This window comes from Macaca fascicularis, chromosome 9 (assembly GCF_037993035.2).
Source record: "Macaca fascicularis isolate 582-1 chromosome 9, T2T-MFA8v1.1".
Lineage (NCBI taxonomy): Eukaryota > Metazoa > Chordata > Mammalia > Primates > Cercopithecidae > Macaca > Macaca fascicularis.
Window position 1 is genome coordinate 52,797,986 of NC_088383.1, and position 24,266 is coordinate 52,822,251.

Here is a 24,266-nt window from a genome sequence, read left to right on the forward strand (position 1 = left end):
TTTTTGAGACAGAGTCTCCCTCTGTTATTCAGGCTGGAATGGATTGGTGCGATCTCGGCTCACTGCAACCTCCACCTCCCAGGTTCAAGCAATTCTCCAGCCTCTGCCTCCTTAGTTGCTGGGATTACAGGTTTGCGCCACCATGCCTGGCTGATTTTTGTATTTTTAGTAGAGATGGGGTTTCACCATGTTGGCCAGGCTTGTCTTGAACTCCTGACCTCAGGTGATCTCCCTGCCTCGGCCTCCCAAAGTGCTGGGATTATAGGCATGAGCCACTGTGCTGGCTGATTGTCTGTTTTTATAATTCAAATTAGTCTTTTGTCCCTTTGACTTAGAAATTTTCTGCTTTTATAGATTAAGTAGGAATGCAGTAGGCTTCCTATCACTTTCACCTGTAGGAACACCATGATTAACCAGTGCTAGAACTCTGCATTAGTCAGACTCTTCTGGTTGCCACTTTGCCTCTGCTGTCCATTACAGTAGCCACGCCCACCTTGCCTTTGATGGTTGAGTGCTGCCACTTGGCCCCTGCCACTCCGGGATCCAATTATTACCATTGTATTTAAATTTTGTAGTTGAGTGTCTGCAGTTCCCACTGTTAGATGTGACATACAGAGAACGGCAATTAGAGAGCTCTTCAAAGATGCAGGTGCTGCCCTCACAAATCTGTTTCACAAGGCATTGGTCAAGGGTATATCTTCTGGACCCTCCCAACTGGGATGAGTAGGTCTAAAGTGACTAATCCACTCCACCATCCCAATCTCCCCAAGCCTTTGTATCCCTTCCTCTACATTAAACCAAGGGAGGTCAGGCATTTCCAGCTCGCTCACAGTGGATCATCTTCTAATCTGTATTTTAGTTAACCAAGCAAATAAACTATTACAACCTTTATTAACTCCCCGAGTGGCAACATTAAATGCAGAGTCCCTACTTAGTGGGCTCAAATCAATAAATTCAGCCTGATCCAACTCTATGTTCTTTCCGCCATTATCCCACCCCCTTAATATCCATTCCCATGCTTGTTCTGCAGGTTTGTTTACATGAATTAGAAAACTCAAGCAGTTCTTTTTGAGCGTAGTGCACACTCTCAGCCTCACCTCTAGGGGCCCGTCGGGACTTTAGTTATAGTTCTAGCAGCAAACGGTTGTTGGGGGTGGCTCCTGAGGAAAATCATCATCTTGCCTGTCAACTAGCTCAAGGGAAGCCATCACCATTGCCTCAGGCAGCATAGGGTTTATCTCCTCAGACAAAGGTGGAAAGGCTGATGGCAGCATGGGTCAGGGAGGGGATGTTGCCACTACTGGGGATGGGGAAGTTGTTTCTTCTGGCAAAAAAGATTCATCAGAGTTTACACACTCAGTGTCCTCAGCTTCATCAGGCTCCTCCCACACGTCACCATTCCAAGTTGCAGGTCCTATTCTTTTCCAATCAATGCCCTCACTTTTGCAGTAGACACCTAGCAAGGCTGTGCATGCACCTTTTGTTGCAGGTCAGCCACTTGCATGATAAGAGCTTATGTCTGTTTTTCCACAATTTTAGCTCTTTCTCTATAGGAGATAAGATTCACTCAGGGCAATCTTAGCAGATTTGAGTCTCAGTATCTGCTTCTGAAGCTGAAAGATAGAATCCCTGAGTTCATTTTCTTTTTTGTTTTGTTTTTTTTTTTTTTTTGACGGAGTCTCGCTTGGCCGCCAGGCTGGAGTGCAGTGGTGCAAACTCGGCTCACTGCAACCTCCACCTCCCAGGTTCACGTGATTCCCTTGCCTCAGCCTCTTGAGTAGTTGGGACTACAGGCGTGCATCACCATGCCCATCTAATTTTTTTTTTTTTTGTATTTTAGTAGAGACAGGGTTTCACCATGTTGGCCAGGATGGTCTCGATCTGCTGACCTCGTGATCTGCCCGCCTTGGCCTCTCAAAGTGCCGGGATTATAGGCATAAGCCACTGTGCCTGGCCTAGTTAATCATTTTCTTTCACCACTTTGTCCACTGAATGTAGGAGCAAGCAAGCAGCTTCATTATGTTCCTTAGTTCTTCACATATGGTCAAAGGTATTACATATAGAGTTACTAAACTCCTTGCCTCTCATGAGCAATGAATCAGGAGTGTCAAATGTGTTTATTTTGCATAACTATCTAAACAGTTCATGCCAAGGACTATCAGTGTTTTTCATACTACTAGAAGTAGAGCCCTTAGCATTTTTGGGTCTAATCATAGCAAGCAGCCAACTCCAGAAACCCCAAAACCAATGAAAGAACTTCATACTTAATATTCTGTTCCTCTAGAACCACTCCTGGTACCAAAATCTGTGTTACAGTTCTCTAGAGGGACAGAACTAATGGAATGTGTGTACTTGTGTGTGTGGGTGTGTGTGTGTATATGTGTATATATATATGTATAGATAGGTTTATTAAGTCTTAACTCACATCATCACAAGGTCCCACAATAGGCTGTCTGCATGCTGAGGAGCAAGGAGAGCCAGTCCAAGTTCCAAAACTGAAGGACTTGGAGTCCGATGTTTGAGGACAGGAAGCATCCAGCACAGGAGAAATATGTAGGCTGGGAGGCTAGGCCAGTCTTTTTCACCTTTTTCTGCGTGCTTATATTCTAGTCATGCTGGCAGCTGATTAGATTGTGCCCCACCCAGATTAAAGGTATCTCTGCCTTTCCCAGCCCACTGACTCAAATGTTAATCTCCTTTGGCAAAACCCTCACTGATACACTCAGGATCAATACTTTGTATCCTTCAATCCAATCAAGTTGACACTCCGTATTAACCATCACATGGCTAATATGCTCTGTTCAGAGCCTATTTCAACAGCCTCTAGGCTGTAGTTTTCCTTCATTTTTAAAGGGACACAGTATGCCTCTACCAGGTTATCCATGGGGTACTGTAGCAGCCTTGTCATCATATAGTCTTTGTAGGCAAGATCTCAGCTGCATCCAAATTTCTCTAAGAGGACAACTATGATATTACCCTGACAACATCTTTTGAGAAGTTACTTTTGACACACAAATTCAGGACATACAAGTACTGAAAAAGGAGCACACAAAAAGTGGTCTCCACACGTTGTGTGAGGGGTCTTGCCACCTCTGTTAAATTCCTGAAAGCTATTTGGTAATCTGAGGGCCATTTCTTCCCTGACACCATCAAGAAGCAGCTATTGACTTTCTCAGTACACACAATGTTAATACGAATATCTTTTAGTCCTCTTTGAGATCTAGAGGTGACATATTCCTCATTTACAAGTTTTACTTAATTTCACTGATGCTGTTACTTGCAAGTTGGCTCACCTTGAATAGATTCCCTTCAACAAAAGGCTTTAGAATCTGTCCACATTGCAATACGACAGGAATCCCATGAGTCTCCTCAAAGACCCCTTTACCATAGGGGCTTTCGCGGCCTTCTCTCATAACTCATGATGGCCACAAATTGCCCATGAGCCCCTGATGCAAGAAACTGTCCTCTTTGACATTGCACTGTACATCATTAGAGCAACAACTGTTGGTCACATACTAGGGTCTCTTGGAAATGGAGGCTTTTACAGGTCCTGAGCTTGTGACCCTCCATACCAGCTGCCCATCGTTCCTTGGGTCACAGAAGCAGAGCCCTGCAAGTTTGGCACAGCTACCAAAACCTCCTTGATGTAGGATGGAGCCACACCCGAGCCCTCTGGCATACTCCATCTGCGGGCGGGGTGGCTTCCTTTCTTCTCAATCTCTTGGCAAATGCCATGGTACTGGAGGAGGTCCTTGGCTACCTGAGGATCCCTATGAGATTAACTGAACAGAAATAGGAGTTTCTAGACTATACATGCTGGAGCTCGGTGGCATGTTGCTGCTTTCCATCCTTTATTCAGGAAGCCCCTGACCAAGGGTCAACACCAGTGGCCACTTTCAGGCAGTCGTCCTAGCACTGGATGTCCTAACCCTGGCCAAAAAATGATACTGTCAGTACATTTTTAGGCCATTGCCTAAGAGTTGCCCCCTTTGGGGTAAAGATCTCTGGGAATCTCTTGCCTCAGAGATACCCAGAATATAAATCAAAGTAACAGGTGTCAAGGCCACAATACAGCACCTCACCTGAACACACCTTTCTGACCAGACATTACTGATAGTGACCAAGGCACTTCGCAGAATACACAGTGGTGAGCTTTTGGAAAAGGCATTCAATGAAAGTTCTACCTCCCGCCGGCCACGGTGGCTCAAGCCTGTAATCCCAGCACTTTGGGAGGCCGAGGCAGGTGGATCATGAGGTCAGGAGATTGAGACCATCCTGGCTAACATGGTGAAACCCCATCTCTACTAAAAATACAAAAAATTAGCCGGGCGTGGTGGCAGGCGCCTGTAGTCCCAGCTACTCAGGAGGCTGAGGGAGGAGAATGCTGTGAACCCGGGAGGCAGAGCTTGCAGTGAGCCGAGATTGCGCCACTGCACTCCAGCCTGGGTGACAGAGCCAGACTCTGTCTCAAAAAAAAAAAAAAAAAAAAAAAAAAAAAAGAAAAGAAAGTTCTACCTCCCATCTAGGTCCCAAGCAGCTGGTTTAGTTGGGAGTTCTCTGATTTAAGTTACAAAGGAGCAAACGGATACCCTGCTGTGTATCACTATTGCCACAGGCATTGACTGAATTTATGTCCCCTAGGTATAGCACTTCCTACGCCAGTGCCACACAGGTTCCCAGACTGTCTGCACTGGCCATAAAGTGGGACACCTCTAAAGTTTATGTTTTTGATGACCGTCTTGCCATATTACCCTCTTTCTGTCAACTTAATCCTGAAGTGCTTATCCACCTCTTGTCTGCCCTGCTCAGACCTTCATACTCTGTTGCTGGAATGAAGCCTGGCACACGATTGTCCCATAATAACGTATCTGTTAGATGGATGGATGGTGATTCCCAGGGCTCTTCTATGCATCTTCAAAAACTATCCTGTGGATCTTCTGTTCTCTCATACAGCAATTCTCTCAAAACATTATTCACAACTCTCTTATACATTCTCAAGACTTAAAGCTTGTGATTCTCAAATTATATCACTCTCTCGCTTGTCCTGTTTGCTCTAGAGTCCTACAGTATTTTACTTACTTATGTTAAATTCTTCTTGCATTTTAATTCTAACTTTCTCAATATAGTAAAAGCTAAAAAGTAAAATTGTATCTCACAAATCTTAAATTTTCACTTCATATTTTTAATTCATGACTTCACATTTTTAATTCATTAGGTCTACTGCAACTGATAAAAATGAAATCACTTTAAATCTTCTAGCTCTCTGACATTTTTTTTTGAGATAGGGTCTTGCTGTGCTGCCCAGGCTGGTCCTGGACTCCTGGGCTCAGATGTTCCTTCTGCCTCAGTCTCCTGAGTAGCTGGGATTACAAGTGTGAGCCACCATACATTATCACACTCTTAATGTTGTTTTGCAGTTCTTCTTTCACTTTTATGAAGTGTCTTCAAAATACCTTCTTATTCTTACTTTCTACTGACATCACCCACAAGCAGATCCATGTATTTATTATGATCATGCTCTGATTAATCTAATTCATGATAGAATTAGATTTAAAATGTAAAACTTCAAATGTCTGATTTACCTTGTTACTAGCCTGGCAGGATAAATCTATGATTTCTCTACTCTTACCTAACGCCTAAAATGTAAGCTTTTTTTTTTTTTTTTTTTTTTTAAAGACAGAGTCTTGCTCTGTTGCCCAGGCTGGAGTGCACTGGTGTGATCTCGGCTCACTAGAAGCTCCGCCTTCCTGCTTCAGGGGTTTCTCCTGCCTCAGCCTCCTGAGTAGCTGGGCCTACAGGCGCCTACCACCACACCCGGCTAATTTTTGTAGTTTTAGTAGAGATGGAGTTTTATCATATTGGCCAGGCTGGTCTCGAACACCTCACCTTGTGATCCACCTGCCTCGGCCTCCCAAAGTGCTGGGATTACAGGCGTGAGCCACTGTGCCTGGCCTAAAGTGTAAGTTCTTTAACAAGCCTCACATGTGGCCACATTTAGCCTGACCAAATTTATTTTTCTCTGTTGCCCCAAACCCTGCCCAACTCCATTTGGTAAAGTCACCTAGATGTCTCTCAAACATGTAGTGCCCCTTACCTTGTTTGCCCTTTTCATTCTAGCGTGTATCTTTCCTGTACAGATGGTTAAATGAATGAATAAGTGAAAAATGGTTAAAGCAATGCCTGGTATATATAATAAAGTCTTACTGCTGTTGTTCTTGTTACATACATTTTAGGTTAGAGCTGAAGTTTTCTAATTTTTTTTTCGTGAAATATCCATTAGCTGCGTTATTCATGTACATAAAATGACTGTATGTTAATCTATTAGATTATCTAATACCTGATTATCTGATACCTGACCAGATTAAGTTCTTGACTAGTTTTTTTTTTTTTTTTTACCAATTACAATTTTCTACCCCTAGAGAGAAAGATCCTTCTTTTACTCTTCCTTCTTTTACTAAGTAACATGCAGTAGGTATTACTTTGTTGATTGTATAGCCTGGGTTGTGAGTACTCTTTTATATTTATTCACACAGAAAACCAAGGAACTCTTTTCAAGTAGATATGCTAAGGTGAAAATATTCAGCTTGATTATTGGGAGTAAATTGGCAAAAGTTTAAGGTTTGTGTTTTGAAATAGCTTTCCAAGAAATTGTGATGCATTCCACTTACTAGTATGTGTCCACTGATTTACTACTCATTCAGATAATTTAAAAGAAATCAGAAATAGAGCAACACCTGCTCGGACCTTAGGGTGCATTTGTGGCAAAAGAACAAAACCATCATGAAAATATTTTAAAGTTAAACTGTTAGAAAGAAATATTTGTTATAGAGCAGTGCCATACAAAGTGAAAAAGTTAATATCGCCACCTTTTAACTGCACAGATTTATGAAGATTTTTTTGGATATTATGGGATAATAGCTATTTCTTGAAGGCATCCTGCTGCTGAGTAGGGCTAAGATTGAAAGGCCCAGTAACGAAGTGGATGCTTATAAATGCAGGTCTGTGGTTGGGGATGAGCAATTTATGGAGGAAAGACTGTTTGGATTGTGGACAGCAAAGGATAGTGATTGTGGTAATAAGGAGTGATAGTTGCCAATAGCAAATAGAATCCATTTGTCAGATCTGGTCTGTGAGTGTGGACTTTATCTGTTTTTTTTCTTAGTGCTTTGGGACACTAGGCTCAAGGATGGGTAGGTTTTTGACCATAGTATTGTTAATATTGTGTTGAATCTGGGTAAGAACAGAGTGATAGTTGTCAGAGGAAACTTCATAATAAAAAGATATAGTTGATTATCATGATTCATGGTATTTATGTTCTGGAAAGTTACCACAAGCACTGAATTAATGAATATTGAATTATTGCTCCCAGAAGAAATACAGGGTTAGTTCCTGCCAGGCTTTGCCTACATTTTTGTTAGCTGATCCATACATAACGTTTTTTAATATGGGTTTATTTCAAAAAATCTTATTTAATATATATAACTGATTTATTAATATTAAATTTATGGCCAACGGCACTACAACTCATGCCTGAATAAAGCTAATTTAACACACATATTTTCTCCACAGGCACATCACAGCCTTCTTGCACTTAGGAACACAAGAGACAGTACTTCAGTCCTACACTGGGGGACTATTTTAAACAGTGAAATCACCAGCAAAACCCACAAAACTGAAAAATGTGGCACTAATGGTAGCAGGGAAGGGCACTTGTTTATAGTATGAGAACTGAAACAAGAAGCTAGAGCATTGACTTGTTCAGTTTCACCTGGGAATATGTGTGTTGGGTGACTGAAATTTTTAAGTGCTCAGTGCATGTTCTTTTTTTTTTTTTGAGATGGAGTCTCACTGTGTCTCCCAGGCTGGAGTGCAGTGGTGTGATCTCGGCTCACTGCAAGCTCCGCCTCCCGGGTTCACGCCATTCTCCCGCCTCAGCCTCCCAAGTAGCTGAGACTACAGGCGCCCGCCACCACGCCCGGCTAGTTTTTTGTATTTTTAGTAGAGACGGGGTTTCACCATGTTAGCCAGGATAGTCTCGATCTCCTGACCTCGTGATCCACCCGCCTCGGCTTCCCAAAGTGCTGGGATTACAGGCTTGAGCCACCGCGCCCGGCCAGTGCATGTTCTTGACAACGAAAGCACCAAGAGTCTTGGTTTTGGGTTTACAAATAAGTTTGAATGAGTAGATGGATTTGTAGTCACAAAATCCATGAATAATGAGGATTAACTGTATGAAGATCAGTAAAGATTCTAAGAGGTTGAAAACTGTGGTCTTTAAAGCTCATAATGGAAAGAGAAACCAGACATACTGAAATAAATAAATGGTTAAAAAATTATATATGTATATTCATATATATAATATATACAGTTATATATTATATATTATATGTATGAAAAGTAAAGGATGACTTTATATATAAAAATAGAGCTGTGTGAGGTATAAGACTTTATGAAGTAAGTTGATAAATAGGGAAATTTTATGATTTGATGGCTATGACAGGTTCATTAATGACAACTGTGGTAGAATAAAATGAACATAAAACAGCAGAATAAAACTACATACCTGATCTTGTTTCCATAGCCTACATGTCTGCTTTTTCTGGGCATTGGCTTTTTGTGTGAATCAGCTAGAGTGAGAATTACTGTCTGGGCAATAGGAGTTTTCTTTTGCACATGGACAATTATTGCTCTCTGAATTTGTAATTTGGTGTTGATGAGTGGAAGAGAAAAGAAGAGCCAGGCAAGGTGGCTCATGCCTGTAATCCCTGCACTTTGGGAGGCCGAGGCGGGTGGATTGCCTGAGGTCAGGAGTTCGAGACCAGCCTGGCGAAGATGGCAAAACCTCGTCTCTACTAAAAATGCAAAAATCAACCGAGCGTGGTGGCAGGCGCCGGTAATCCCAGCTACTTGAGAGGATCAGGCAGGAGAATCGCTTGAACCTGGGAGGTGGAGGTTGCAATGAGCCAAGATTGTGCCACTGCAATCCAGCCTGGGCAATGTCTAAAAAAACAAAAAATAAAAAAAAAGAAAAGAAGTAGTGATGCATTGGAAACATATGTATTAGTGAGTATTTTACAGCAGGAGATAAAAACCTGTATTTGCCTCCTCCAAATTTAATTTTTCCTTTGCTGTTGCCTCTCAAACACTATCACCTAATTTTTTTTCTGGCAATTTTACCTACTATTCAATGCCTTTAATGATTCCCCTTCATGCCTCTACCATTCATCCTAAAGTATCATTTGTTGTATTTGTTTATTCCACTTTATCCAGTTTTGAAAGTCACATTTCTAAAGTGCAAGATTACTGTGTTTTTATTTGCAGATTCCTCTCCTTTTTTCCTATTCAGTTTGTTTTGTCTAATCCTAAGGGAGTGAGATGTATGCCCTCAGGATTACTTTCAGACCAGATGTCTGGGCTATCCTAGAGCATTTCCATATTACATCCCCTTTCCACATGAAATGTGTTAATATTTACAAGATATGGTAAACTATTCTCATTTCCAGAATTCTGGAAAGTCGAACTGATGTAGAAGAACCAGGAAAACCAAGACCAGCATTTGGGGAAAGCTGGTTTTGTCACCAACAAAATATTGACAGAAGACAGAAATAGTGTTTTAGGAGAAACATTTAATGTAAATTCAAACCTTGTTCCAATGAGAAAAATACCTGATAAATATGACTTATGTATGATGAATGTGAATTATATTTCAGAATTGTTAGTAATAGAAACTCCTTTGTAAGGAAGCTTGATGAGCTCAGTGCACATGTGAAATTGCTCCTTCATATAAGACATGAGCATCCTTATGCCAGAGAGAAACCTTTTGAGTGTGACAGAAATGAGAAAGCCATATGTCAGAATGAGGACTTACTTCAGCATCAGGATATTCAAACTCTGAAGCAAATTTTTGAATACCTTGAGTGTGGGAAAGCTTTTCATGAGAAGGCAGCCTTCAGTACCCTTAAGACAGTGTGCCCGGGGAGAAACCCTGTGAATATAATGAACAACTAAGAGCCTTTTCTGACAATCCAAACCTCCTTGTTCATCAGAGAACTCACACAAGGGAGAATCACTATGAGTTTAATGACTGTGGGAGGAGATCTGTTGGTGAGAAATCTCTAAATAAACACCATGGAGGAATCATGGGAAAAAATACTATGAGTGTGAGAATAAGTTTGGCAAGAAATCACTCTTCTTTGACACTGAAAGAGCTCAAAAAGGAAAAACAAGCTTTGAATGTAATGAAGGTAGGGGAATCTTTAAGAAACCAAGTCTCTCTCAACAGCATACATACACAGAAAAGAAAACCTTTCAAAATAGTCATTATGGGAGTTCTTTTTGGCATATATCAGTTCTCTTTAAACATCAGCAAACACACATAAGAGAAAGATTCTATAAATGTAATGAGTGTGGGAAAACTCTCAGCCACAGTTCATCTCTCGTGGTACGTAATAAGATACACAGAGGGGAGAAACCTTATGAATGTATTGAATGTGGGAAAACCTTCACAAATAGGTCAGGCCTTACAGTTCATCCACAGATACACACAGGGCAAAAACCCTATGAATGTATTGAATGTAGGGAAGCCTTCAGATATAAGTCAGGCCTTACAGTACATCAGAGAACACACACAGGTGATAAACCCTATGAGTGTAGTGAAAGTGGAAAAAAATTCTGTGAGAAGTCAAATCTCCAAGTGCATCAGAGAACTCACACAGGGGAGAAATCCTATGAGTGTAAAGACTGTGGAAAAACCTTTGTTTACAGTTCATTCCTCATAGTACATCAAAGGATACACACAGGTGTAAGACCCTATGAATGTAACGAATGTGGGAAAATATTCTCACAAAAGCCAACCTTCATTTATCATCAGAGAACTCATACTGGAGAAAGGCCCTATGAATGTAATGACTGTGGGAAGTCTTTCTCAGTGAAGTCAAAACTTATTGTGCATCAGAGAACTCATACACGGGAAAAACCCTATGAATGTAATGAATGTGGGAAAATCTTTTTTCCAGAAGTCGTCTTTTATAGTACATCAGAGAACACACACAGGGGAGAAACCATATAAATGTAATGCATGTGGGAAAAGTTTTTCCCAGAAGTCATCCCTTACTGTACATCAAAAAAGACATAAAAAAGAGAAGCCATATAAATGTATTCAATGCAGCAAAACATTTAACCAGAAATCAGCTCTTACTAAGCATCAAATAACTCACTCAGGAGAGAAACTTCGTAAATGTAATGAATGTAGCAAAACTTTTTACCACAAGTCATCCCTCAGAGTACATCAGAGAACCCACACAGGAGAGAAACCCTACAAATGTAATGAATGTGAGAAGACTTTCTACCAGAAGTCATCACTCATAGCACATCAGAAAACACACCGAAGGTAGAAATCCTGTGAATCTACAAATGTGGAAAGCCTTTTATCAGAATTCATGAATCTGAGAAAGTACAGAAAGAAGTACCTGTTAGCATCTTCTGAAAGTCCAGAAACCTTTTCGTGCTTAACCTACTCAGTTTAAATTAAAAACAGTGAAGGGGAGAAACTTTGTAAGTATGATAAATATTTTGCCTGGAAATAAAGGGCCATCTTAGTGGGCAGCAGATATTTGATATTTGAAACATCTTATGAATATTTTGAATAAGTTGTAGCCTTGAAAATGATTCATTTTTGGTTATACATCAGAGATTTTAGCTCACTGAAAATATACCAGTTTGATAATTGAGACTAAAAACTTCCTCTAGGAATATTATACTAAAATTCTTGTTTCTGATATACCAAAATTTTATTGAAAATATTCAGTTATAGACATACTGTGTTTAGGTTGAATAAATATAAATATACCAAACACAAATGCAAAGTGTCATTAGGTTATGTGAGTGTGCTTTATTTTTATTTTAGTTTATTTTATTTTTTTCTGTATTTCAGTAAAACTTTACTTACTCAAGTCCAACAGAGCTTAAAGGTTAAAAAAAAAAAAAAAAAGTACTTACAAAGACAGGCAGCAGGCTGGACTTGGCCTACAACCACTAATTTACTGACCCCTGTGCTAAAATCAAGATGCTACTAATGCAATCAATCCTCTTTTTAACAGTACCCTACATGCATGCCATTATCCTTCAAAGGCAAACCTTTATACTGCTTTCATTTTGATTTTTCAAACGTTCAGTTTGCAAGTTACAATACAAGTGCTGTAAGGGAATAATATCTTGTGGTACTCAATACAGAACTTCAATGTCAAAGCAACTTTTCATTGTATTAAACCACGGAAGTGTGAATAAGGCCAGTGTAATGGAAAGAAATAATTCTACGCAAATACATTCTATAGTAATAAATCTGCAATCAAGAAATCCACTTGGGTGCTGGAGTAAATGGCCTTGAACAGAAATAACTAGTATCTAGGAAATGCATAATCACATAAATAAAACTTTCTAAAATAAAGCAAAAGGTTACATTAAGTATTTTTCTTTCTTCACACTTGAATTTTTATTTTAAGTGACTGAACAAAAAATACACTATCAAGGTGAAAAGGCAATTCAGAAAAGAAATACAAACACCTGGCCGGGCGCGGTGGCTCAAGCCTGTAATCCCAGCACTTTGGGAGGCCGAGGCGGGCGGATCACGAGGTCAGGAGATCGAGACCACAGTGAAACCCCGTCTCTACTAAAAATACAAAAAATTAGCCGGGCGCGGTGGCGGGCGCCTGTAGTCCCAGCTACTCAGGAGGCTGAGGCAGGAGAATGGCGGGAACCCGGGAGGCGGAGCTTGCAGTGAGCCGAGATCGCGCCACTGCACTCCAGCCTGGGCAACAGCGTTAGACTCCGTCTCAAAAAAAAAAAAAAAAAAAAAAAGAAATACAAACACCTAGCAAATAAGTGTAAATATATGCAATCTCCAAAAAAAGTAAATTATAGCCAGAAGAAAGAATCGGTTAAAAAAATTAGGGTGCATAATTTGCATTTGAAGATTTCCCTTACAAGCCTGAATCCTCAATACCAGATCTTCATCTTCCATATCTCAGCTCAGCCTCTCCAAATATAGCTGCCTCATCAGGTATTTCAGTTTAGATCTGGCCAGATGATCAGGCTATTCCCCTGTCTAGTCTGGGCCACAAAAGACCCAGTGACATTGAGAAAAATCAAAGATGAGCCATGCATTGTAGCTCATGCCTGTAATTATCTGGAGTTGAGTGGGGAGGATTGCTCGAGCCTGGGAGTTCAAAGCTATCCTGGGCTCAAAAAAAATTTTGATACTGAAATTCCTTGGTCACTTCTATAGTGGATTTCTTTCTTTCTTTTTTTATTATTATATTTTAAGTTCTAGGGTACATGTGCACAACATGCAGGTTTGATACATAGGTATACATGTGCCATGTTGGTTTGCTGCACCCATCAACTCATCATTTACATTAGGTATTTCTCCTAATGCTATCCCTCCCCCAGCCCCCCACCCCCTGACAGACCCCAGTGTGTGATGTTCCCCATCCTGTGTCCAAGTGATCTCATTGTTCAGTTCCCACCTAGGAGTGAGAACATGCAGTGTTTGGTTTTCTGTCCTTGTGATGGTTTGCTCAGAATGATGGTTTCCAACTTCATCCATGTCCCTGCAAAGGACATGAATGCATCCTTTTTTATGGCTGCATAGTATTCCATGGTGTATATGTGCCACATTTTCTTAATCCAGTCTATCACTGATGGACATTTGGGTTAGTTCCAAGTTTTTATTATTGTGAATAGTGCCGCAATAAACATATGTGTGCATATGTCTTTATAGTAGCATGATTTATAATCCTTTGGGTTATATACCCAGCAATGGGATTGCTGGGTCATATGATAATTCTAGTTCTAAACCCTTGAGGAATCGCCACACTGTCTTCCACAGTGGTTGAACTAATTTACACTCCCACCAACAGTGTAAAAACATTCCTATTTTTCCACATCCTCTCCAGCATCTGTTGTTTCCTGACTTTTTAATGATTGCCATTCTAACTGGCATGAGATGGTATCCCATTATAGTTTTGATTTGTATTTCTCTGATGACCGGTGGTGATGAGCGTTTTTTTATGTATCTGTTGGCTGCATAGATGTCTTCTTTTGAGAAGTGTCTGTTCATACCCTTTGCCCACTTTTTGATGGGGTTGTTTGTCTTTTTCTTGTAAATTTGTTTGACTTCTTTGTAGATTCTGGATACTAGCCCTTTGTCAGGTGGGTAGATTGCAAACATTTTCTCCCGTTCTGTAGGTTGCCTGTTCACCCTAATGGTAGTTTCTTTTTGCCGTGCAGAAGCTCTTTAGTTTAATTAGATCCCATTTGTCAATTTTGTTTTGTTTTCATTGCTTTTGATGTTTTAGTTATGAAGTCCTTGCCCATGCCTATGTCCTGAATGGTATTGCCTAGGTTTTCTTCTAGAGTTTTTATGGTTCTAGGTCTAACATTTAAGTCTCTAATCCATCTTGAAATAATTTTTGTATAAGGTATAAGGAAGGGATCCAGTTTCAGCTTTCTACATACGGCTAGCCAGTTTTCCCAGCACCATTTGTTAAATAGGGAATCCTTTCCCCATTTCTTGTTTTTGTCAGTTTTGTCGGAGATCAGATGGTTGTAGATGCGTGGTGTTATTTCTGAGGCCTCTGTTCTGTTCCATTGGTCTATATATCTGTTTTGGTACCAGTACCATGCTGTTTTGGTTACTGTAACCTTGTAGTACAGTTTGAATATCCCGGCCCGTGGGATAGTCAGAGCAGGCCCTGGAGGAGGGGGTGGGAATTTGGGGAACAAGAGACACGAGAAATGGAGACAAGACAGTGCTCTGATCAAGTCTCGTTTAATGGCGGTAATGCACTGCCTTATATACACTTGGAAGGGAAGGGGTTGGGCTAAGGCGGAAATGATCTCATTACCGAGGGCGTGGCCAGGTTAGTTTCGGTTTCTCCGGTCGGACGTCATGTTGTGCTTGCGCTATTAAGTAACAATTTTCCCGGGCGCGGGAAAAGTGAGTGAAGAAGAAGCAGGAAGAGCGCCATCTTTAATGAGGTATTAGTACAGGGGAAAAAAGGCAAAGATAGGGAGAAGGTGTGGGGTGGAAATGAATATAGCTCAGGCGTTTAATCCTCAATTATTATTCGCTATGGCCAGGGCGTGCAGCTCCGGACAGGTCCCCCTTTTTATATTTTTATGATAAGAAAACCCCTCGGGAACTGCGCCTGTCTTAGGTTGGGTCAACTCACCCCCACCTTCTAGGCCCGTCATGGGATAAGGCAGCAGCAAGGGCGGCCCTCCTGTCTTAGGCTCCGATGGAGATAGTGTCCTATTACCTGTCATTGACTGTCCAGTTCAGCACACAGGGGAGGTGGTCTTATTAAGGTAAATAAGACTCACCATTTTCAGTCATCTCAAGGCGATGATAATGGACCTGTATATGTTTGGCCTGGAAGGCCTCAATTTGTTGTCTGACAAATGCCATAAGCTTATTAAAGATTATAGGCCCGAGAGTGAGGAAAAGTAGAAGGGTGAGTAAAGGACCAAGAAATGGCAGGAGATAGGGGAGAAGTCCATCGAGTCCAGTCCATAATGGATTGGCAGCCAAGCCTTTTCTGCGCTTTTCTAGTTCTTCTTGCAAAGTTTTTATCTTATCTCTGATGATTCCGGATTTGTTGGCGTAAAAACAGCACTTTTCCTGTAAGGCCAAACATATCCCTCCCTGTTCTGCCATTAACAAATCTAGACCTCTTCTATTCTGGAGAACTACTTCAGCTAACGAGTCTACTTGGTCTTGTAAATCTTGTATAGTACTGGATAAGGTCTGTACATCTGAGATTAATTGATTGGATAATTTAGTATATTGGGTTAGTGAGACTCCTAGGCCTGTGGCTCCTGTAGTAAAAGCAGTGGTGATTCCTAGTCCAGCCAACAAGGGAATAAATTGTATGGCTCGTTTCGGTCTATAAATAAAATGTTCAATAGCGGGGATGGGGATAGGTTCATCTCCAGGGATGATATCAATGTCGGGGAGAAGAGTGGCCAGAACACAGAGCCCTGTCCAATTTGTAGGTAGATACGTATATGCCATGTTGTTTCCGCAAACGAAAACCGAGCCATTTATAGCACACAAAGGGTTGGTGGCATTGATTATGGAAGTACAGTTGCCAAACACAACATAGCCTAAATCAATTTCTTTAGTGTTATTATATGACGGTGAAAAGAGGCAAGAGGAATTAGAAAACGTCATCGGTTGAACTAAGAAGGGGGGGTAATAGGACAGGAATTATTTACTAAGGATTCATTTGAGTAATTGACATAGGGCAATGAAAGGTTAGGTATGGCTAGAGGAATAGGGGGGCCCATTTTAAGACAAAGCCAACAATCGTGGGCCAGGCTTGTATTGGACATTTGAAGTAAATTGTAAGTAGCATTGAGGATATCAAAGGTTTGGGCATCGAGCCTAAAATTATCTCTAAGCTCAGGCAGGGCTAAAGGGTGATATTGAAGTTCAGGATAAGAAGCTTTATGAATTTCTTCTAATTTTTTCTGGACGGTTTTAATTCTTGTAATATCTAATGGGCCTCCTCCATCAGAAATGTGAATGGGGGCGGTAGTGCTCCAACAAACAGGCTTTCCTTTTTGGCCGTTACAAGGAGATTGTACAAGTTTATTAGTGGATCCTAATACTTGTACGTCATTGATGCCTCCAGTTTGTTTTTAGTAACGTGGCTGTATAATATGTTCTATTGCCTGATTTGCATTGTTGATAGGAGGTATAACAGGAACTATGTATAGAAGATTGGAAAGAGCTACAAGGGCATTCTAGGAGCGGCCCGTTAGGTGAGGTATCTCTTGGGGTAGACTTACATTTCCATAACTGGTTTGGCATTAGGTAAGCTATCTTGCCCATGCAGGTCACCTGGGTGATTCTATCTGATGGAGGTTCAGATATTTGTCCCCCTCTGCAGTCACAAGGCTGGCCGTATTGTTTTCGTAATAATTCTTTTGCCTTACGAGGGTCACCAAAACCTGCATAGACTATCACTATGTTATATAGAGCGATTATTCTCCAAAGGAATTTCATGTTAGGCTTCATTTTCTGAAAAACAAGAAGGAAAGAACTTCTCAGGGAGATTTATCTTCCCTGGACTGACAATGGTTATGATTTATTTGTCTTACCAACCTTTCAGGCAGCCATCTGGCTGCATCATTTTTTTGTGAGAAGATGCATACTGAGCCTCTTCCCCAAATTAAAACTGGATCAGGGCCATGCCATGAACTATCAAGTGGATCTTTCCATTTTACCATTGCAAACTGTTTTTGAGATTCAGGATGCCAGAAACGGTCGGCAGCCGATTTTCCATGACTGTCCAAATTTAAAAAATTAAGGATAAACAGGGCATGATTGAGTATGTTTCTGGGGGTACCCTTCACGGGGTACCAGCTCCCCCCTTTTAATTTTGTGATAATAGTTTTTAATGACAGATGAGCTCTTTCTACTATACCTTGTCCTTGGGGATTATAGGGAATGCCTGTGGTATGTTTAATTTGTAGGGTATTACAAAATTGTAAGAAGGTTTTGGCTATATAACCGGGGCCATTATCTGTTTTGATTTGTTTGGGTATTCCTAAAATAGAAAAGCAGTGTAATAAATGAGCTATGACATGTTTGGTGGCCTCTCCTGTTTGGAGAGTTGCACTGATGAATCCACTATAGGTGTCTATGCATACATGGATATATTTTAGTTGACCGAGTTCTGAGTGGTGAGTAACGTCCATTTGCCAAATTTCGTTGGGGATGAGTCCTCGGGGGTTAACCCCTAGATGGGGAACTGGTAAATATGTTATGCAGTTGGTGCATTGTTTAACTATTTGTCGAGCTTGTTCTCTGGTAAGTTTAAACATAAGTCTTAAGGTTTGGGCGTTTAAATGATGTAAGGCATGTGCTTTTTGCGCTTGTTGCAAATTGTCTGTAGTGACTGTGGCTATGGTTTTTGTTGCCGTGTCAGCTGTTGCGTTACCTTGTGTTAGAGATCCTGGTAATCCTGAATGTGCTCTAATATGCCCAAGAAAAAAGGGAGTAGTCCTTTTTCGGATAAGTTGTTGACATTGTAAAAATAGGTTAGCTGTGTCTGAAATATGTTTAATTTGAGACACGGTCTCTAAGAGGGGTATTGAATGAGCCAGGTAGGCGCTGTCTGTATAAATGTTAAGTGGCTGACAAGGAAAAGCTGATAGTGCTGCAATTATAGCTTGCAATTCGACCAGCTGAGCTGATGTATAAGTGGTCTGGAATTTAACGACTACATTATTGTAAGTGTAAGCGGCAAGTCCTGTGGAAGATCCATCAGTGAAAATTAGTAATGCGTCATTGAGAGGTTCTTTACTGGTAATATGGGGAAATACAAACGCATGAAGTTTGCAAAATTGAATACGTTTGTTAGGTGGGTAATGGTTGTCAATCGCGCCAGTATAAGAAGCGCAAGCAATTGGCCAGGCTTCCGTATTTTGTAACAGCCAATGGATGCGTGATTGAGTGTAGGGCTGTATAATGGTAGAGGGTTCTATTCCAAAGTATTTTCTACTGTTTTCTCTTCCCAAGATAATTAGATCAGCTATGGCATCATAATAGGGCAACAAAACCTTTTTAGGGGAGGAGGGCAGGTGTACCCACATAATGGGATTGTTCTGCCAAAATAGGCCAGTAGGGGTTATTGTTGTGTTAAAAATAAGGAATATTAATGGCTGAGAATAATCAATACCGGTAACAAATTGTGTTGCAATGGCATGTTCTACCTGTTGGAGTGTTATTAATGCTTCTTTAGTAATGGACCTGGGGGATTTTGGATTAGAGTCTCCTTTTAATATATCGAAAAGAGGTTTTAACTCTCCTGTGGTGAGCTTTAAGTACAGTCAAAGCCAATTTATGTCTCCCAGTAATTTTTGGAAATCATTTAAAGTTTTTAAATGATCACGACGTATAACGGCCTTTTGATTAATGATTTTGGGTCCATTAATCTGGAAACCAAGATAAGTGTATGGATCTTGTAATTGTACCTTTTCTGGGGCTATCTGTAGTCCGGCTGCTGTTAACTCTTGTTTGAGTTGGGCGAAGCACTGTAAGACTTGTTCGCCAATTTCTCCTGCTATTAAAATATCATCCATATAATGTATAATATACATTTGTGCCCATGTTTTTCTGACTGGCTCTATAGTGGCAGCTACATATTTTTGACACAAGGTAGGACTATTGGCCATACCCTGAGGTAAGACTTTCCATTGATAGTGCTTCATTGGTTGTTTAAAATTTGTAGATGGAAGACTAAAGGCAAATCTTTTCTGGTCAGCAGGGTGAAGGGGAATTGTAAAAAAGCAATCTTTAAGGTCAATAACGATTTTAAAATATTTTTGAGGAATCGCAACCGGTGAAGGCAATCCTGGTTGTAAGGCACCCATAAGGATCATAGTGATATTTACTGCTCTTAAATCTTGTAAGAGTCTCCATTTACCAGACTTCTTTTTAATAACAAAAATAGGTGTATTCCAAGGGGAATTACTTTCCTCAATATGTCCTGCTGCTAGTTGTTCCTGCACTAACTGTTGGGCAGCACTTAGTTTATCATTGAGTAAAGGCCACTGATCAACCCAAACGGGCTCATCTGACTTCCAGGTAATGGTGTCAGCACACCTTTGGGGTGCAGGTATGTCAGTGGCCTGAGCTAAAAATTTCCAAACCCCTTTTTATCAAGTTGTCCTGAAACCAGTATAGGGTGTGGGATACCGTTCTCTCCTTTTCCAAGACCTTTACCAGGGGTGTATCCTTGAGTTAACATTTGTGCAGTAACTATATCATTTGGACTACACATTATAATTTTCATTTGAGAGAGTAGATCTCGCCCCCAAAGGTTAACAGGTAGGTAGCCGGGCGCGGTGGCTCACGCCTGTAATCCCAGCACTTTGGGAGGCCGAGGCGGGCGGATCACAAGGTCAGGAGATCGAGACCACGGTGAAACCCCATCTCTACTAAAAAAATACAAAAAATTAGCCGGGCGCGGTTGTGGGCGCCTGTAGTCCCAGCTACTCGGGAGGCTGAGGCAGGAGAATGGCGTGAACCCGGGAGGCGGAGCTTGCAGTGAGCCGAGATCGTGCCACTGCACTCCAGCCTGGGCGACAGAGCGAGACTCCGTCTCAAAACAAAAACAAAAACAAAAACAAAAACAAAAACAAAAAAAAAACAGGTAGGTAAGGGATAACAAATGGCTTAATAAGGCCTGAATTGTTTTCTTTATCTGTCCATGTTAGGTATTTAGAACTTTGTTTAGGATTACTGCTTTGTCCAATTCCTCTCAAGTGAGTTAAAGTTTCTGTGGTAGACCAATGAGAGGGCCAATCTTCCTGTTTAATGATAGTTACATCAGCCCCTGTGTCTATTAGTCCAGTGAATGCCTTCCCGTCTAACCATAAGGTTAGAGAGGGTTTTTGATTTGTAATTGGTTGCACCCAATATATATCTGATGATCCGAAACTTTTTATATTTCTATTAGAGTATTGGATATTATTATCTGTTTTAACCAAAGGTAGCAGGAGTAACTGAGCTATTCTAACTCCTTGAGGGACAGTAATAATACTATCAATAGCTCTGGCCATAATTTTAATTTCTCCTTCATAATCATTATCGATAACTCCAGGGAGGACTTGTAAGCCTCTCATGGTGACACTACTTCTTCCTAAAAGTAGCCCAAAAGTGTTAGGTGGTAAGGGTCCATATATTCCGGTATTTAAGGTTTGCGGTCCCATTTCAGGTGTTAGTATTGTGTGGGAGGTGGAACTGAGGTCCAATCCTGCACTTCCTGGGGTTGCTCTACTAAGTTTTGAAATGGATTGCTGTTGCTGGCTGGAACAAAACTGACTGCCCCATATGCTTGTTTCGGGGCCTGAGGCTGGCCCCTCATCCCGTTTCCCTGCCTGGGGGGTAAAGGATTTCCTTGACTGTCAGTTTTAGATTTACATTCGTTTGCCCAGTGCCTTCCTCTTTTACACCTTGGGCAAAGGCCTGGGATTTTTGCTTCTGGACTCTTATTTTGGTTTTCACAGCAATCTTTTGCAAAGTGTCCCCTTTTACTGCATCTAAAACATCCCCCTTTATCTTTACCTTTGTTAATGAGGAAATCTCTTACTGTTTGGCCGCTAAAAGCGGCGGCCATTGCTAGGCCTTGTTGATATGAGGGCCCAATATCTGAACAAAGGCGAATGTATCCTGTTAAATCTGTTTTCTTTCGATAAGGTCTGATTGCCGCCAGGCGGGGTTAGCATTTTCATAAGCTAACTGTTTAACATAATCTACACCCGTTTCTGCATTTCCAAAGATTCTACCTGCTGTGGTCATAAGTCTATGCACAAAGTCTGAAAATGGCTCATCGGGTCCTTGTTTAACCGCTGTGAGCGAGGCCCCTGGATCTCCTTTAACGGGAAGTTTTCTCCAGGCTTTTGTAGCAGCAGCCTGGATTTGTGAGAACAGTCCAGGGTCATATTGCATTTGTGCCTGAGTGTCTGCATAATTACCTGAACCAGTTAACATATCAAAATCCCAACCGTTTCCTGCCTGTTGATTTCTTTTAACTGTATCTCTACAATTTTCAAAGAACTCTGACTTCCAAATTAAGTGGTCTCCCCCAGAAAGAACTGCCCTGACTAAGGTATTCCAGTCTGTAGGAGTGAGCCAATTCTCAGCTACAGATTCCACTATAGCAAGAGTATATGGAGCAGTAGCCCCATACTGAGAGGCAGCAGTCTTTAACTCTTTTATAATAGTAATATCAAATCCAGTATGATGCCTCCAAGCCTGTCCCTGTTCATCTATGGTTTCCGTGACCGGAAAAACGTCTTTGGGGGAGGAGTCTTCTCTATGTCGGCTAGCAACTAACCCCCCTCTTGGAACATGTTGTCCAGGCCGCTGAAGTGGGCGCAAGGAACCCTCCATAGCGTCTGAGTTAGGTATTTTTTCATTTCCTGTTTTTAGCTTTTGGAGCCTAATTATCAATGATTGATGTAACTCTTCAAGTTTAATCTGTTCTTCTAGTTGAGCAATTTTTTGCTTTAATTCTTCTTTGGGATCTATTGCTGCCATAACAATGGGCGCAGAAGCCTCATTATGTGTCTTATTATATGGGGGTGGGTATGAAGTAAAGGGAGACAAATCAGGGTTGTGATATTTAGCTGCCTCTTCCTCTAAATCATCCCAATTTATATCCAATTGATTAGGCTTATTAATTTCCTCCTCCTTTTGAAGCATCTGTAAAATTGGGTATTTTTTTGGTTTGTTTTCGTGTGGTATTTCTTTATCTGTTACAGAAGGAGACTTGATTTCCTCATGATCACTTTCGAGGGAAATGAGATCTTCCTCCGTATCTTGCGGAGGCTTTGTGAGGTTAGAGCGGGAGCTAACCTTTAAAATATGCTCTGTCTGAGTGACCGCAGCCATGACTTGCGGATCGGCCTCCTTCTTATCTATTAAATCTCTAATGAGGTTCCAATAAGAGAAGGCGGTTACAGGAATTTTTTCTGGCCCAAAAGTATTATAATAGTCCTGAAAACAATCCCCTACTCTACGCCATCTTTTAATATCAATAGTTCCTTCCTGTGGGAACCAAGGGCAAGTGTCTTTTACAAAATCAAAAAATTTAAACAAATCATTACCTTTAACCTTTACTCCTCGTATCTTTAAAGCCTCTTTTAATTGTCCTACATATATTTGATGTTGGCTTAATTCTTGTCCCATTTCGGACGCGTCACTTACCTTCGATTCTGACGCGGCAGGTTCCTGCAGTGATCGGAAGAGTTTGACTCCTTTTGTCTTCGTTAGCGGTCGACCGTCCTTTGGCGTCCTCTTCCTCACGGAGTCCCTCGTTTCCAGGTCCCTGTTCGGGCGCCACGTATCCCGGCCCGCGGGATAGTCAGAGCAGGCCCTGGAGGAGGGGGTGGGAATTTGGGGAACAAGAGACACGAGAAATGGAGAAAAGACAGTGCTCTGATCAAGTCTCGTTTAATGGCGGTAATGCACTGCCTTATATACACTTGGAAGGGAAGGGGTTGGGCTAAGGCGGAAATGATCTCATTGCCGAGGGCGTGGCCAGATTGGTTTCGGTTTCTCCGGTCGGACGTCATGTTGCGCTTGCGCTATTAAGTAACAATTTTCCCGGGCGCGGGAAAAGTGAGTGAAGAAGAAGCAGGAAGAGCACCATCTTTAATGAGGTATTAGTACAGGGGAAAAAAGGCAAAGATAGGGAGAAGGTGTGGGGTGGAAATGAATATAGCTCAGGCGTTTAATCCTCAAATATTATTCACTATGGCCGGGGCGTGCAGCTCCGGACATTTGAAGTCAGGTAGTGTGATGCCTCCAGCTTTGTTCTTTTTGCTTAGGATTGTCTTGGCAATGTGGGCTATTTTTTGGTTTTATATGAACTTTAAAGTAGTTTTTTCCAATTCTGTGAAGAAAGTCATTGGTAGCTTGATGGGAATGGCATTGAATCTATAAATTACTTTGGGGAGTATGGCCATTTTCACGATATTGATTCTTCCTATCCATGAGCATGGAATATTCTTCCAGTTGTTTGTGTCCTCTTTTATTTCGTTGAGCAGTGGTTTGTAATTCTCCTTGAAAGGGTCCTTCACATCCCTTGTAAGTTGGATTCCTAGGTATTTTACTGTCTTTGTAGCAATTGTGAACAGGAGTTTATTCATGATTTGGCTATTTGTCTGTTATTGGTGTATAGGAATGCTTGTGATTTTTGCACATTGATTTTGTATCCTGAGACTTTGCTGAATTTGCTTATCAGCTTAAGGAGTTTTGGGGCTGAGATGATGGGATTTTCTAAATATACAATCATGTCATCTGCAAACAGGGACAATTTGACTTCTTCTTTTCTTAATTGAATACCTTTTATTTCTTTCTCTTGCCTGATTGCCCTGGCCAGAACTTCCAACACTATGTTGAATAGGAGTGGTGAGAGAGGGCATTCTTGTCTTGTGCCGGTTTTCAAAGGGAATGCTTCCAGTTTTTGTCCCTTCAGTATGATATTGGCTGTGGGTTTGTCATAAATAGCTCTTATTATTTTGAGATATGTTCTATCAACACCTAGTTTATTGAGAGTTTTTATCATGAAGGGCTGTTGAATTTTGTCAAAGGCCTTTTTGGCATCTATTGAGATAATCATGTGGTTTTTATTGTTGGTTCTGTTTATGTCATGGATTATGTTTATTGATTTGCATATGTTGAACTAGCC